At 33.6% G+C, this 18,825-nt stretch overlaps 1 non-coding gene across 1 annotated transcript; it reads left to right on the forward strand.

Moving 5' to 3' along the window:
- The first annotated feature begins 16,995 nt into the window (after positions 1-16,995).
- On the forward strand, positions 16,996-17,128 carry LOC126026987 (small nucleolar RNA SNORA51). The gene has a single exon (XR_007502167.1). It is a non-coding gene; the product is annotated as a small nucleolar RNA SNORA51 (small nucleolar RNA).
- The last annotated feature ends 1,697 nt before the right edge of the window (positions 17,129-18,825 follow it).

Here is an 18,825-nt window from a genome sequence, read left to right on the forward strand (position 1 = left end):
CGGGTGTGGCCCAAAAACCAAAAAAAAAAAAAAAAAAAAAAAGATGTATGCAAAACATTTCATTGCAGAATTCAGTATGATAACCAAGATGTGTAATCAACCTGGATGTCTAACAAAGGATAAGAGAATCATAAAAGTGTGATCCATATATACAATGGAATACAACATAACTATAAAAATGATGAAATCTTGCAATATGATCTTCAGCAATATGGATGGAAATGTTAGATATTATGTTAAATGAAGTAAGCCAGAAGAAGGATAAATACAGAATAATATCATTTATATGTGGTATTTAGAATAATTGCATGAAGAAATGCAATGTTCTTAATTTTATATTTCCTTTATTTTAAAGGGAAATACATTATTATTATTATTATTATTATTATTATTATTATTACTATATTTTTGTTTGGGGAGTTACACCTAGCTCTGCTTTCAGAAATTACTCATGGCAAGTTCAAGGGACATTATGGAATGCCTGGGATTGTCAGCTGCATGCAAGACAAATGCCCTACACTCTGCTTTATCATTCTTGCCCTTTATTTTACATTTTATTGCATTGAAGTTAGCATACAAACTTAAACTTTTGTTTTATTTTATTTATTTATTTATTTTAATTATTGTGAGGTAGAACATAGGGCTCTTTACTTGGGGGATGATCCTCCCCATGACCAGAGAACGATATAGTAATAGTAATACAACTGGATATGGTCACATGTAAAGCAAGTTCTTTTTTCATTCTTTGTTTAGGTCACCATGATTGATTTTGGAGCCAGGAGTAACACCTTAGCACCACTTTTTGTGGCCCAAATCTCTTCAAAAGATTATTGTACATTTATATCAATTAATTTATCAATTAAAATAGCATGTATCTTAAGAAATCTGAGGATATAAAACTTGATTTCATAATTTAGTTTTTTGAAAATAATATATTTATTTTCTTTTTTTCTAAAGCCTTCCAAAATGTGACCAGTAAGTCACAGAACCCCACAAGCAATTCTCAAATCAAGAGTTTTATAAGTTTAATGTAAGGGCCAAAGAATACAATGCTGCTCTTGACCTGTAGTACCAAGGCATCCCTGTGCCACAATGGTGGTGCTTTGGAGCCTCAGAACCATGCCTTATGATGTTACGGCATCATATATTGTGGAAACTCAAACCCAAGTCAAGCACTGTACTATATCTGACCATCCAAATAACTATTTTGACTGAATTTTTTGACAGATTCTATTTTAGTTTATAGCCACGCTCAGCAATGCTCAAGGATTACTCCTGACTTTGCACTCCATAATTATTCCTGGAGGTGCTCAGAAGACTGTATTGGATACTTGTAATTAAATCCAGGTTGGCCACATGCAAGGTGGCATCTACCCATTGTACTATCACTCTGACCCCTTAACATACTATTTTAATAGAACGGTGACAAATTTTCAAAATAAAAATTCTACCATTAAGATAATGCTTTTGATTGAGGTCACATACAAACACCTGAAAATCAGAGCAGTTTCCATGCAGTTTCTATATATATGATTCTGTATCTCAAACTGAGGATAGCACTTAAATTTGAAATTAAATGTTCGTTTATTTTTATCACATAATTTCACTTAACTGTTATTAGAAACTAGTCATCATTTATGGATTTACTTATCCACTAACATAAAATCATACAAATTGCTGATATGTCAATAAAATTTCAATAAATTTCTTGAATTTTTCTGTATAAATGTGAATCATGAGAGATAAATCCAAATATTTCAAATTAACATGTTTTGGAGAGTATATGGTATTTTTCCAAACAGCAACACTTCCTTTAAAAAGTCAATGATAGCTGCACTTCCTACTCATTTCAAATCTGTTCTATTCAAGTTTATATAATTTATGCAATGCTATTTGCAATATCCAGCTGCCTGTCGTTCCATATATTTAAGCAATATAAAGAATTTTCAACAGCATTTTTACTTTTAGAAGTGCTACATAGCATAGAAAGGCTTTATTTCTCAAAGTGTTATAAATCACTAAACAGTCCTCCTATTTGGGTTGCCTGTGGAGGCAAGTCATATTCTTACTGCAGAAACTATTTTCAGATACAAACTTTTATAATGCTACATTTGAAAATATTAGGCATAAACAACACAAGTTCTAATAATTTTAAGCAAAATGACAAATCATTTTATTTGAGCTATCAGTTCATTTGAAAGTAAAAGAAGATTAGCAAATCTAGATTACATATACTGATGGTATAGAAAAGGGTCAGAGCAAGAAGAGCAAATGCCTTGCATGTGGCCAAACTGGGTTCAATCTCCAGTATCATATGCTCTCCACTGAGCCTGCCAAGATTAATTTCTGAGAACATAACTAGGAGTAACCCCTGAGCACCATAAAGTGTAGCCCAAATTAACCAAAAAGGGGGCAGAGTAATCACACATAAACAATTAGATTAGCACAAACTAGTAAGTCCTTTATTTCAAGAGGTGAAGGGAGGGCCCGCAGAGATAGCACAGCGGCGTTTGCCTTGCAAGCAGCCGATCCAGACCAAAGGTGTTTGGTTTGAATCCCGGTGTCCCATATGGTCCCCCGTGCCTGCCAGGAGCTATTTCTGAGCAGACAGCCAGGAGCGACCCCTGAGCACTGCCGGGTGTGGCCCAAAAACAAACAAACAAACAAACAAACAAATGAGGTGGAGCGAAGCATTTTCTGCATCACCTCAAATTACAACAAATTAACAGCATTATATTTTATATATTTTAAATAATCTGATTCATCGGTACATAATAATCTTAGCAAGTACTAAGAATACAAGTAATAATATTAGAAGCTTTTGAGAAATCTAAACTATACTTCATGGACTAGAGGTTTGTACAATAAAACTCTGAATTATTTTAAAATCAATATTAATCATAACGTATGATTAATAAATTTTTCCTTTTTGGATGCTAGAGAAAAATATCCTGGATTGGGTCACTTACAAATAACTGGAGTTTATATCTCATTCTAAATGCTTAGGTTGTCGTCTCTCCTCAAATAGGATACAGACTCTACTTTGTATTTTTAGCATTATTACATAGTAAAAATAAATTTCTATGGACCTCTTTCAGTACCATTATTTATATTTTCTTCCATAGATCCCACTGATATTTAATTATATTTTTTTGGTTTTTTTGGGCCACATCCATTTGATGCTCAGAAGTTACTTCTGGCTGAGCGCTCAAAAATTGCCCCTGGCTTGGGGAGACCATATGGGACGCGAGGGATCAAACCACGGTCCTTCCTTGGCTAGCGCTTGCAAGGTAGACACCTTACCTCTAGCGCCACCTCACCGGCCCTCACTTTTAATTATTCTTGGTCACTTTAGAATTAACAGAATATAACATAGAACTTAAACTTTTAGTGCACAAAATAATAATCCAAGGAACTCTTGAGACAATGGTAGAGGAAAGGAATTATACTGATTGAGGGTGTAGTGTTATAATATTATGTGTATAAAACCCTTTCATTAAAAGTATTATAAATTATGGTGCTTCATATTTAAAAAATTGAAAAATTTGAGACGATTGCCAATATAATCTAATTTTTAAAGCATTTTTGCCTGAGATTTTTTACTATATTGGTCAGAGTGATAGTACAGAGGGTAGAATGCTTACCTGGCATGCAGACAACCTAATTTTGATCTTCCGACATCCCATATGTTCCCCTGAGCCTGCCAGGATTGATTTCTGTGCATCAATCAAGAAATAACCCCTGGGCTTCACCAAGTGTAGCCCTAAAACAAAAAATATTAAACTATGTATATACACCCATGTATAATTTTCCAAAATTAGTGCATATGCCCAAATATGGTTGCCATAGTGAGAGAATGAATTCTATTCAAAGTTTAAGAACTGAATTTAAACTATCTTTCTGGACATAAATTTTTACACTTTAGCACCAGCATTCATAATCAAAAAACCTTATATTAATTTCTCTTATTATCAAAGTATAAAATTTTTATCTGATAAAAAATAAATCTATCTATTTAACTTGTAGAGGGCTCTCCAGGGCCATAGCTAAACCTGATCGAGAGATTATAGCATACTGAGGGATTGAGCTCAGGTCAAGGTAATCACAATAGCTGTACTATCTCCTAGTAATTACAATAATTTAGTGTTGTGTTTTTTCTCATATTCCAAATATTTTTCTATTTTTTCTATTGTAGTCATCTATTATAAAAATTGAAAATGTAATTTTATCAAAATAAGTAATAAAATAATTATAATGCACTAACTATAATAAAGTTCTGTCATTGCTCTGCTTCATAGCCGTAGAAACTGTTACTTTTTAAGTGTTAAATTTTATCATAAATAAGTTTCTATGTGTTCATATGAAAAATACAGAAAGGAAAAGGTATTCATGCAATGTGTTATGAAAAAACACTTGTGACTACAAAAGAATTACCTGTCATGCAATACAACACTCAAGTTGAACAGTAACAATAAACCTGTCTTTAAATAAACTATCTAGGTAACATCATTGATTCTTTAGGTCCTTCGGGAGCAAGAGCAGTAGATATAAGTATTGGTGTTCAAAGCTTCAACAGTTTTTGCTCCAGAAGTGACAGCTTCTACAGATAAAACAATTCTGAGTCCCCATCTAAAGACCCTTGGCCTCTTAGGAAGTCAGTGGATATTTGACATGCATGGCAGGGTATTTTGTTAAGTGGTTCTCTAAAGTGACATATAAATGAACCTTTTACAAGATTTCTCCTGAGAGGGTGTGGACTTGGCAGCTGGTATCCAAGATCAGAGTCCTGTATTCAAAAAGATAACTCAGTCAGAGAGAGTATTAAGTGAGTGAAATCAGGTTCCTCCTGCAGTGCACAGAGTTGGGATTCAGAACATCAGAGGCAGTAATAATTGCCAAGGAAAAAAATAGTGAAAAAGTGACTCAATATACTGGTTAGTAAAAAAGTTTGCTACCATTTTTTTCAATTGTACAATATTAAATTAGGAAGCTTTTCTTTCAAAAGAATACTTTATGATCCAGAGAGATTAATTATTCATTACAATATTTAGTTTATTAGATCATGATTTTTATCTTTGCTGGTGGAGTTTCCAAGTTGCTGGGGGAGGGTTGGATGTCCATTTCAGAAATTTTCAACTTGTACTGTAGTTCAATGCAAAGTTGTCAAGGATTTGGGACTGTTTAGACCCTGAGGTCTAAATGACTAATGAATTAGACAAAAGATCGAATGAATCTCCTGAGCCACACTGATGGTACTCAGAGGCTTCCAGAGCTATTCTCAGTGATACTTAAGGAACCAGGCAGTGCTATGGATTGACCCAAGACTGACTGTTTGGAAAACATGAGGTTTAAAATTTACAGTATTTCTCTAGCCAAAGTAATTATTTTTGTTTGTTTGTTTTTGTATGTTTTTGGCCACACCCAGAGATGTTCAGAGAATATGTCTGACTCTGAACTCAGAAAGTACTCCAGGATATATTTTAGGGAGCATATGTGATGTCAGTGATCAAATCTGAGGTGGCTATCTGCTTTACATGTTGAACTATTTTTCTGGACTTATATTTTATAGAATTTTGTGAATTTTTAATCCTAATAAAATATTGTTTCTTGGACCACTAAGTCTTTCTATTAGTAAGAATTTGAGTGTACTGACTACAGAGAAATCATGTACTGAATAGTGTTTCTAATAGTATTCTAATATCAATGTTTTACTGGAAAGCATGATATGATCTTTATTGACTTTGATCTATCAATTTTCAAGAAAAAACTATGTGCACATTAAAAAAAAGTAAAAAAGGATGTATACATTAGATGTCATGGTCTACTATTAAAAGTAGACTTTGTATAGTTTATCAATGAAATATTTTTGCTGCTTTAAAATTGATATCTATTAGGGCTGAATCTATACTACAATGAATAGGATGTTTGCCTTACATAGCCAACCCAAATTTGATATCCTGAATGTCCATACGGTCTCTAACATCACACATCATCAGGAGTCATATATGAATGCAGAAATAGGAGTAATCCTTGTTCATTGCTAGTTGTGTTTTAAAAACAAGCATAAAATTGATGTGTGTCTTGATTCTCAAAATGATGGGATACATATCTTGTTATTGAAAATGTTAGTATGAGTACAATACTTTGTAAAAAAAAATTACCTCTTTCATAAAATGTCATCAGAATTATCTTACTTATTTTGTCATGTGAACTCAAAAGTCCAGAACATCTTTTGCGTTGGCAGCCAAACATGTTGACAACCTGATAAAACATATATAGGCTCTAAAACTATGATGAATGTTTTTTTTTTGTTTAAAAAATTACCTACTTAGAACTCAGGGATGAAATTCAGTGATATATTGTGTATGGAAAAGGCCTGTGGTCTACTCATATCAGCACTAAAAAATAAATAAATTGAACACACATCCAGTCTATATGATAGTAGGCAAAACTAATATTTTTACTAAATAATCTTGTCTATTCTTCACACTCAGAATGATACTGAGAGGACCCAGAATTGAATAGTTTCATTAAATTCTCCATTTCTCTCAACATAATATATTTAAATTTTATTTTTAAAATGTTATTCTGAAAATAGTATGTTAAATTAGAAGAAAAAGGTAGGATAAAAGATAAAATAAGGCAATCATATTGTAAAAACTAAAATATGTATAATAATATATAATGTTGTATATAATATATATTATATAATATATAAAATGTTGGCGGTACAGTCTATATATTATTCACATATTTATTTAAAATACTGTATACTTGAAACAGTTATTCAATAATTTTTCTGTTTTATTTTTTAAAATAATTATTACCTTATTGAAACAATGTGTTTTACAAAGTTGTTCATAACTCAATTGTTGTAGGCTTTTAATATTTCAACACTAATTTCACCACCTGTGTAACATCTCCTCCACCATTGTCCCTAGTTTCCCACCCACCACCAAGCGTACCCCCTTGGCAAACATAAAACAATTTATGTTATGTTTATTATAGATAATTAGTAATATAAATTAATAAACATAACTTCAGAAAATATACTTCATGAATTTTGTTGTATCTCACAATGGGGTCCATCAAATCATGGATGAAGGTTTACTAAGTTGTTTGTTGTGAACTGAGCATTCTGTGTTTATTGGATTTGTTTGTTGAACATCATTGACTTTTATACTACTTTCACATCTAATTTGGTGTGTACTAACTGGGTTGTCAGTATTAAAATTCTTGGAAGTGTTATGGGGTTGTACATGTGACCATGCACTCCAATAATTCCAGAATCTGGAGAGGGGATGGTTAACTTATATTTACAGCAGATGTTGGATATATCTGTGGCTGTCAGTGCTTACGAGAATATGGAGGCTGAGGGTGCCATGTTCCCTCATTTGGGAAAGACTTCGGAGTTTTTAGCTCAAAATAAAGCATACTTGTAGTTTGTTTGTTTGTTTGTTTTAGTTAAGTATATTTGCCGACACCAGTGGTAAAGCAATGATGCTGGGCTAATGGTCTGGTGGTGAATGTGGGTGGTAGGTGCAGCTGCTGAATCTGCATCAAGGAGGAACTCTCAGCTTACTACTTACTAGAGGATGCCCCTGAGTTTTCAGTTGTTATTATCTATGATCCATAAATTTTTCACTCCTTGATTTTCTTTTCTTGCAAAAATAATGAGTGTATGCAGCTGACTGATGAGCTAAAACTGAGGCACATGATTGTGGCTCTAATATTTTCTTTTAGCACTTTCTAAGTCTATCTCATTGTTCCCAAAATCTTATAAGGAACAAACAAAACACTAAATTTCACTAAACTGCATTTTATCTCTCCTATCTCCAATCCTACAGAATCTAAAACAAACATCTTACTTAAAAAATGCAAAATAGGGGCTGGCGAGGTGGCGCTAGAGGTAAGGTGTCTGCCTTGCAAGCACTAGCCAAGGAAAGATCGAGACCGCAGTTTGATCCCCCAGCGTCCCATATGGTCCTCCCAAGCCAGGGGCAATTTCTGAGCGCTTAGCCAGGAATAACCCCGAGCATCAAACGGGTGTGGCCCAAACCCCCCCCCCCAAAAAATCAAAATAATTTCTGTTAAATTTAGTCACTATGCTTATAAAAACTGAATTATTAGTGGACATTTCACTATTATCTTCTGTTTTATTTATAAAACATTCCCGGGAAAATATGTCTATCATATATTAAAGAAAAAAAAATTTCAAACCAAAGAAAACAGTATTAATCACATTGACTTGCCTGAGACTGATAAGGAGTCACTGGAAACAATGGAGAAGAGTTAATAGGCCCAAAAATGATAAAACTTGGGCTAAAGAATAGTATAATTGGATGGACACTTGTTTTGCATGCAGCCAAACTGGTTTAATTCTTCATGCACCATATAGCTCTCCAGGCTCCACCAAGAGTGATCCCTCAGTGCAGAACTTGAAACTGCTTTCTTGACAATAGAAAAGAAGGAGAACTAAGAAACACCATTAAATGATTAGAGAAGTAATTAAGAAATGAGGGGGCAGGAGAGATAGCATAGTGGACATTTGCCTTGCAAGCTGCCAACTCAGAATGGACCCAGGTTTGATTCCCAGCATCCCATATGGTCCCAGAGCATACCAGGACTGATTTCTGAGCACAGAACCAGGAGTAATTCCTGAGTATCACCATGTGTGACACTTTAAAAAATAAACAAAAAAAGAAAAAAAACTATACAGGAAAATGTATTATTGTATACAACTTGAAATTTCCTAAAATAAATGTTTATGTATTTCATTTAAAAGAGTAATTATGTTGAATTGGTCATATAATAAATGAAGAAATTGGTGAGTGCTGCCTGTGTGTGTCTGTCTACTATCCTGTTGCGTGAACCTATTGGGAGTATGCCGAAAAGAGGCTCCAGCAGAGCATGGCCGCTCAGCTTTGCTACGCGCCGTGCACTCTTTCTAAGAAAAGAACACCATTGCAACAAGAAAAGAAAATCACACTAAGAACTGTGCTGAATCACTGAAGCCCAGCATTTCTCTCCGGACTGTCTTCTCTGCTGCATGCTCGGGCCTAAGATTTGATCCTGTGTGAGGCTTCATCCACGGAGGACTCCCCTCCCTTGGAGGCAAGTGGACCCATCCACAAAGGGCAGAGCCAGAGGAGTGTGCTGCCTGCATCATTTAGCCAATGAATACCACCACAACACGTAGAAAAACCCACAATACAAATGTGACAATGGGGAAACAACGCAGGCCAGCATCAGACATAGAGAATGAAGATGACAATTCTGATGACCAGGTAATGACCAACCAACTAATCAACCTCTCAAATAAGGACTTTAGACTAGCAGTGGCAAATATTATCCTCAATGGAGAAAAAGTAAAAGCCTTCCTTCTAAATTCTGGCAAAAGACAAGGCTGTCCTCTCTCACCACTCCTATTCAACATAGCACTGGAAGTACTTGCTATAGCGATTAGGCAAGAAAAATATATCAACGGAATCCATATAAGAAAGGAAGAAGTCAAGCTCTCACTGTTTGCAGATGACATGATACTCTATTTAGAAAACCCTAAAGACTCTACCAAAAAGCTTCTAGAAACAATAGACTCATATAGCAAGGTGGCAGGCTACAAAATTAACACGCAAAAATCAATGGCCTTTCTATACACCAATAGTAATAAGAAAGAAATGGACATTAAAAAAACAACCCCATTCACAATAGTGCCACACAAACTCAAATATCTTGGAATCAACTTGACTGAAAATGTGAAGGACCTATACAAAGAAAACTATAAAACTCTGCTTCAAGGAATAAGAGAGGACACACGGAAATGGAAACACATACCCTGCTCATGGATTGGCAGGGTTAATATCATCAAAATCGCAATATTCCCCAAGGCATTATACAGATTTAATGCAATCCCTCTAAAGATACCCATGACATTCTTCAAAGAAGTGGATCAGGCACTTTTGAAATTCGTTTGGAACAATAAACACCCTCGAATAGCTAAAGCAATCATTGGGAAAAAGAATATGGAGGAATTACTTTCCCCAACTTTAAACTTTACCTACAAAGCAATAGTTATCAAAACAGCATGGTATTGTAATATGGACAGGCCCTCAGATCAGTGGAATAGGCTTGAATACTCAGAAAATGTTCCCCAGACATACAATCACCTAATTTTTGATAAGGGAGCAGGAAATCCTAAATGGAGCAGGAAAAGCCTCTTCAACAAGTGGTGTTGGCACAACTGGCTAGCCACTTGCAAAAAATTGAACTTAGACCCCAGCTAACATCATGTATGAAGGTAAAATCCAAATGGATTAAAGACCTCGATATTAGACCCAAAACCATAATATATATATATATATATATATATATATATATATAACAACACATAGGCAAAACACTCCAGGACATTGAGACTACAGGCATATTCAAGGAGGAAACTGCACTCTCCAAGCAAGTGAAAGCAGAGATTAACAGATGAGACTATATTAAGCTGAGAAGCTTCTGCACGTCAAAGGAAATAGTGCCCAGGATACAAGAGCCACCCACTGAGTGGGAGAAACTATTCACCCAATACCCATCAGATAAGGGGCTAATCTCCAAAATATATAAGCTACTGACAGAAATTTACAAGAAAAAAACGTCTAATCCCATCAAAAAATGGGGAGAAGAAATGGACAGACACTTTGACAAAGAAGTAATACAAATGGCCAAAAGACATATGAAAAATTGCTCCACATCACTAATCATCAGGGAGATGCACATCAAAACAACAATGAGATACCACCTCACACCCCAGAGATTGGCACACATCACAAAGAATGAAATTAAACAATGTTGGCGGGGATGTGGAGAGAAAGGAACTCTTATCCACTGCTGGTGGGAATGCCGTCTAGTTCAACCTTTATGGAAAGCGATATGGAGATTCCTCCAAAAACTGGAAATCGAGCTCCCATACGATCCAGCTATACCACTCCTAGGAATATACTCTACGATCACAAAAATACAATACAAAAACCCCTTCCTTACACCTATATTCATTGCAGCACTATTTACCATAGCAAGACTCTGGAAACAACCAAGATGCCCTTCAACAGATGAATGGCTAAAGAAACTGTGGTACATATACACAATGGAATATTATGCAGCTGTCAGGAGAGATGAAGTCATGAAATTTTCCTATACATGGATGTACACGGAATCTCTTATGCTGAGTGAAATAAGTCAGAGAGAGAGAGAAAAACGCAGAATGGTCTCACTCATCTATGGGTTTTAAGAAAAATGAAAGACATTCTTGCAATAATAATTTTCAGACACAAAAGAGACAAGAGCTGGTCATTCCAGCTCATCTCAGGAAGCTCACCACAAAGAGTGATGAGTTTAGTTAGAGAAATAACTACATTTTGAACTGTCCTAATAATGAGAACGTATGAGGGAAATGGAAAGCCTGTTTAGAGTACAGGTGGGGGTCAGGTGGGGAGGTGGGAGATTTGGGACATTGGTGATGGGAATGTTGCACTGGTGATGGGTGGTGTTCTTTACATGACTGAAACCCAAACACAATCATGTATGTAATCAAAGTGTTTAAATAAAATATATTAAAAAATGAAGAAATTAAAAATGGTCATTTTTAAGAGTTTTTAAGATAGAGGTATAGAATGTGGTAATGTATTAATTGTATTATTATTACTTTATTATTAATAAATATTATTATTTGGTATAAAATTTATGAGAAAGATAAAACTCTATAGTTGCTTAGCCTGAATAACTAAAATATTTCTTATTTTCTGGTTAAAATGGACTGGAATATATAAGGAACATTTTTATGTAGGAAGTGCAGAATAATTGTGTGCTATCTAACTTTTTGCATTTATTTTAGTTAGATATCTAAGTGGAAGTAGTAATAGGCTCTTAAACAAATCTAAATTTCTAAATGGATGCACTAGATGGATATACACAATTAAAGGCTCAATTTCATAAAATAAAATTGATATCACAAAGAGGTTGTATATAGTTATAATAAATGAAGTCCCTACTTTGTGTTCTGATCTATTAAATATTGAAGAATTTTAATTAGTAAAATATATTGAGAAACATATAATTTCAAAGTAAGAAGTCATTTATAGTGACATCAAACAATCTAATTGATCAACTACGAATAAGTTAACATAAAAATGTAGGTAATCATTTTAAGCACATATCCTGTTTATCTCTCAGAGTAAACACCCCTTTCCCTAATCTCCTTACCCTGTCTTCCCTAAAAACAAAAGCACACACCCTATTTTAATTCCCTTTCATGACCTACATGATTGGCTGACACAAAGTGAAAACCCTACTATCCCCTAATATAAATATATATTTCTTATCTACAATAAACAGAGTTACTCTTCCAAAGTGGCTACTTTATACTTTGTGAGTTCTATAAGCGCCAGGGATCCAGCCTCACCAGATTTCTACTTCTTCAGATCCGACTTCAGCAGTATCATTTACAAAAAGTACAAATATAATAAGAAGTAAAGCCACTGGCATTTTTTCACACATGTGAAGTTGTAAGAACCAAAAATTTAGAATAAATTCAAGTGATAATTGGAAGCAAAGGTTTATCATAAATTTTAGATGAATTTAGCTTCAAAACATAACAGAAATTGAGCAGTGAAAGATAAAGACTCATATTAAGGGAAAATATTTTGAGTTAATAAAGATTATATTTATGCCAATGCGTAATTCAATAAAGAGCAGAAAAATAAGACAGGAAGATCTGCTGAGTTATATAAGTCTGAGGAAATAAAATCATATGATCTGCCTTCCAAGAAATTTTCCTAAGCAAAGAGCCAAACGGAAGACGAGTACAGATGTAGGTGGTCCCCCCCAAAATACAAACAAAATCTCAGATTCTGATAGGTTGAAGTGATTAATTTAAAATCAGAAGCACTCATCTGTAGAACAAAGTAGAATAAGTGGGTAAATGGTCAGATACAATATGCAGATGAGATCATAAATATTTTAACAATAATAGTCTTTCATGCTTTATATTTTTTATTTTCCATTACAAGTATAAATTGAAAATGAATAGTCACTGATTTAAATATTTAAACAAAGAAAAAAGGGGCATAAAATGGTCACCTAGAAACTGAAACAAGAGTAGATTGAAATTTTAACTAGGTGATTTTCCATACAGAACATGATGCGAAAAAGCTTCTCAGCTACACCTTTCTGGTAATAAGAAAAGAAAAATCAATGCTACTGGTTAAGTTCAGAATTCTTTGGTTCCTTTTCAGATGAGTCAATTAATACCAATTTTGAGAGTTAAGCTAGAAAATCAATATATTCATTGAGAATTATCTGGAATTCCCAACTACATTCCAGTATTGAAAAACCTATTGAAGTTTTTTTTTTCTTTTTTCTTTTCACTTGCTTTTGTCATTGGCCTGCACCCTTTTATGCTCAGGGAAGAGTGCTAGCTCTGTACCTAGGAACCAGGTTAAGGAACCATATGTGATGACAAGGATCAAAGTTGGTTCAGCTGCATTAAAGACAAGTGTCTTGTTTTGCCCACTCTGACTCAAGGCTTGTTGAGTTTTTTCTCTAATATCTAAAGGTAGTAGAGGAGTTTAGTATTTGCTTGCTTTAATATTTTTCTGCAATTTGATATATATATATATATATATATATATATATATATATATATATATATATATATATATATATATATATATATATCGGTTTTTGGTCACACCTGGCTGCTCTCAGGGGTTATTCCTGGCTCTATGCTCAGAAATTGCTCCTGGCAGGCTCGGGAGACCATATGGGATGCCAGAATTTGAAACATCGTCCTTCTGCATGCAAGGCAAACACCCTGACTCCATGCTATCTCTCCAGCCCCCCAATTTGATATTTCTAATTTTTCTGAAAAACATGATTCAAGATAGGACTAAAAAGAATTATAATAGCATCTAAATTTCTCATTATATATATTATTATTTATTTTAATCTTACGATATTTGTTGAAGAAAGAAAAATTTAATAGAAAATAAAATAATACAAATACCTAAAATAGTAAACAATTGTAAGTGTTCTGTCCTTCGGTGTTTATTATTGTTCTTTCTAGAACTGACTAGGTTTTCTATTTCCTAAATTTTATTTGATCCATATGGTAATTTTGAATCATATGACTGAGTTTCAAATTATAATTTCAGACACAATTAAAGGCATCAAAATAATCACTTTCTTGTTATTCTGAAATCCTGAAATTAAATATAACAATAAATTAATTAGTCTTCTAACTAACAAGTTATCTAGGGACTTGTCCACTAGTTGATATGCATTCAAAGTGACTGGGGTCTCTGTTATGAGTGGATAGATCAAATAGAGGTTCCCCACTACCTTGCAACATATATTCGACAGTCATCTTGTATGCTAGAATGAAGAAGTTCTGTTTTGTTCAGGGGCACACAACTATTATATAAAATCAAAACAACCTCTCATCTCATATTCCTCCTCAGTCACATTCACTACTTGACTGAAATTATGTATTGCTTCACCTTCAAATATTTTAAGCTGAACTAAGAAATTTGCCTTCAAAATTTACATCCTGATGAAAATAATGATTATTTTAGGATGATATATTTCATTCATTGAGGCTGATATATTTTCAATAGAATCCTAGAACCATGCAAACACATTATTCTCCATAATTTTCTTATGAATTATTACATTATATGTAAGGATAATTCATATTTTAAATTTAGCAACACTATCATGAAGGAGGTATAAAATTAGTACATTTAATAAAAATATGACTGATAAGTTAATATTATTTTTTCTCTTTCATAAGATACACTACTAAAATAAAACATCAGGGAGCCTCATTATTATCTCCTGTCTATTTATTACTGAAAGTGGGTGGCACTGTATTTGTTTAATTTATGTTCAGTTCTCTGGGATAAGGTTATCATTAGTTATTATAGAGAAAAATAGCAATAATAGTGCAAGTCACCTTGATAATCTCACTTAAACTCATTTATTTTCAAAGAACTGTGAATTTATAAAATCTCAGAAGACATTATCCTCTTAAGAGTGTAATAATTTTATATAAAATAAAAGTAATACACTTTAAGTAACAAAATTTTTCTTTATATTTTGTTTTATAATTTGTTAGTTGGGTAATATAGGAATACGTTTAAGATGATAATTATAGGGGCCAGAGAGATAGCATGGAGATAAGGTTTTTGCCTTTCATGCAGAAGGTCATTGGTTCAAATCCCAACATCCCACATGGTCCCCCGAGCCTGTGAGGAGTGATTTCTGAGTGTAGAGCCAGGAATAACCCCTGAGTGCTGCCAGGTGTGACCCAAAAACAAAAACAAACAAACAAAAAAGATGCCAATTATAGGGCAGTGAGGTAAGTGTATAAATTAATCCACTTGTCCTAACCTAGTTAATCCCAGTTTGAAAACCAATGGAAGTGAGGCCCTAAGAACTATGGGGTGTGTCCCCCAAAGCAAGACCTGAAGCATATGAATAAAGCTAGTAATAATAATATCCTAGTATCTATAAGATAATTATCTAAAATATTCCCCTATATGGTCTCATATGGTATTCTCAAATTGCAAAATGGAGGTATAATACAATTTATATATATATATATATATTTACAATTTATACACAAAATTGCATAGTAAACAGCTTTGTGTGTTATGCGTCATTATTTTATACAATAAGATACCAAAAATAAAGACAGCAGAATTTTTCTATTCTTAATTTTCTTTTAAAATCATGAAAAATTGTATTGCAGGCCAGAGCTCATTGTATTCATGGCTTATTTCTGACTCTGAACTCAAAAATTATTCTTGGAAGGACTCAGGGGGCCAAATCCGGGGGATAGAACTCAGGTTGGCTGAATTCAAGTCAAGTGTTCTATCCTATGCAGCTCTTCTCCAGCTTAGGAAAGAAAAGGAGTGAACAAAAGGGAAATCAAAGCAGGAAGATTCAGCTGTTTGAATTGCTGTAGAAATATTATATGCCTAAAACTCAACTACCACTTACTTTGTAAACCATTGCCCTTTAATGAAATTAATAAGAAATTTTTAAGAAAAGAAGAGATTTGGGAAAGCATCAAGGAACAGGTGTCACAGAAATTGAGTATATTTGTGCTGTAAAGTAATGAATGGTAGAGCTAAAAATGTCTAAACCAGAGACTCAACAACTCTAAAATTATGAGATGCAAACTGCTGGTGGTAATGTCGTCTGGTCCAACCTTTGTGGAAAGTGATATGGAGATTGCTTCAAAAGCTGGAAGTTGAGGTCCCATACAATCCAGCTATACCACTCTTAGGGATATATCCTAAAAACACAAAAATACAATACAAAAATCCCTTTCTCACACCTATATTTATTGCAGCACTGTTTACAATAGCTAGACTCTGGAAACAGCCTAGATGTCCCTCAATAGATGAATGGTTAAAGAAACTATGGTACATATACACAATGGAATATTATGCAGCCATCAGAAGAGATGAAGTCGTAAAATTTTCCTATACATGGATGTATATGGAATCTTATGCTGAGTAAAATAAGTCAGAGGGAGAGAGATAAATACAAAATGGTCTTCCTCATCTATGGGTTTTGAGAAAAATGAAAAACAGTTGTGTAATGATTCTCAGAGACAAAATAGAGTAGGACTAGAGGATCCAGCTTCTGACATGAAGCTCACCACAGGGATCGTTTAGTGCAGTCACAGAAATAATTACACTGAGAACTATCATAACAAAATGTGACTGAATGAGGGAAGTTGAAAGCCTATCTAGAGTACAAGCCTGTGTGGAGTGGGGAGGAAGGACACTTGGGATATTGGACATGGGAATGTTGCACTGGCGAAGGATATTTTTGTGTATATCTATCTATCTATCTATCTATCTATCTATCTATCTATCTATCTATCTATCTATCTATCTATCTATCTATCTATCTAAGTCAAAAAAAGAAAAGAAAATGTAAGGCCTCCCAATTCTTACCACAGGCTGTGTTCTTTACACTTACTGTATAGAAAGAGGAGGTACAGTAAATGTACCCCATATACACCTCAACCCAGGCCCTTTTCCTGGTCTGTATTGTGAATTGGGGTACAAAAAAAAAAGAGATGCAAACTTTAACAACTAAATTTAAAAAGGTTTAGACTGGGGGAGATGGAAATTTTGGAAAACCAGTAGTGGGAATTTGACATTAGTGATGGGATTGGAGTTGGAACACTATGTCTAAAATCAATTTTAAATAACTATAAATTATGATAAATTCATAGTATGATTTATTTTACAAAAATCACAAGAACGTCTTTCAAGAGTGTAGAATCCTCCATGTCATGGTCAATGGAGTAAATATCCCCTATTTATCCTCTTTTTTCCTGTCTTTTTTTTTCTTCAAATATATATATTATAATCAGCATCTGGTATGCTGAAAATTTCTGTCATTGACAATCACATTCTGATTTTGCTTATGTAAATGTAGTGGTAGGTGGAAACTGAGAAACTGAATGTGAAGTAAGGTAAAACGAAGTAAGAATTTTAAACGGAGCTGGAATATTTATTACATTTGCCAATCGAATAGCTACAAGTAACTACACATAATTATGAGACTTCTTAGCCTTTCTCTCTGATCTGCTTAATCTCAGGCATTATTATGCTCAAAACATTCATCAAATTGTGTTAGAAGTCAGATAGCAGATTTGATAACACCTCTAACTAGGCATTCTGCTAAATGAAACATGTACTCCCTAAGGGTTAAAATAAGAATGGACAGTGTTTTGCATGAAATTTGACACTTCTGATTCTCCTTGCTCACTGTTCCTCTGGTGTTTTCTTCTCTTGCATCATTACAATCTATAATTGTCTATTGGCTATATTTAGATACATACACCCATACACACATACATGCATACACACCACCCAGAATTTAGACATCTGTGGATATTAGTTTTGTACAGCTGAGAAAAATTATCTGCAGTTTATGTTGTTTAATCAACCATATGCCTCTAAGCACATTTACATTCTCATATTGCTGTGGGTGCAAGATATTATGTAACACAAAAAAGTAAACTTTCCTGGAAACTTGAATTTAAAACTGAAAAATATATTCAGAATTATTTAGGTTCACCCTTATTTTATCTATTAAATTTAAAGTCCTGAGTAGTGAACTGAGAATGACTTTGTTCCAATAGTTTCTCACTGCATATTGAGTGGCAGTAGGGGGAGAGATAGAAAAGTCCATAAGAAGTTTAAAATGTGGTAGGGCATGTTACTTCAATAATTGATCTAATAAGATAATGGAATGAATGATCAAAAAATGTTCTCATTATATGTTTGTATATTCAAGTCTCAGATAGGGTAATGAGTAATATTAGTGAGAGAACTTAATTTAGAGCTGAATATATTTATTATTTTAACAGAATCCAATGCAGTGTTAAAAGTTCCTCTCTTTTTTTTTTCAAAAGGATTTAAACTGTTCCTTAATTCCACTTCAAAATTATTTGCTTAAAAGTATAAGTCTGAACTTGGTTAAATTTTAAGAAATAAGTTATTAAAAATCTTTACTAAATAAAGCATATTACTTCTTAAAATAGTTAACCAATAAGGGATCAGGAAAAAATGGTGATATTCTTGATATTTTTCATTGTTTTATAACTAATAATCATGATCCATAATTTGTATATAAATTATAGATTTATTTTATAATATTAAAGACAAACTCACTTTAATAAAACTATGATCCAGATATACAGTATATCCAATTCAGTTATAAAGAGTGCAGCATCAGTTATTAAAAATTCAGATT

This window comes from Suncus etruscus, chromosome 13 (genome assembly GCF_024139225.1).
Source record: "Suncus etruscus isolate mSunEtr1 chromosome 13, mSunEtr1.pri.cur, whole genome shotgun sequence".
Lineage (NCBI taxonomy): Eukaryota > Metazoa > Chordata > Mammalia > Eulipotyphla > Soricidae > Suncus > Suncus etruscus.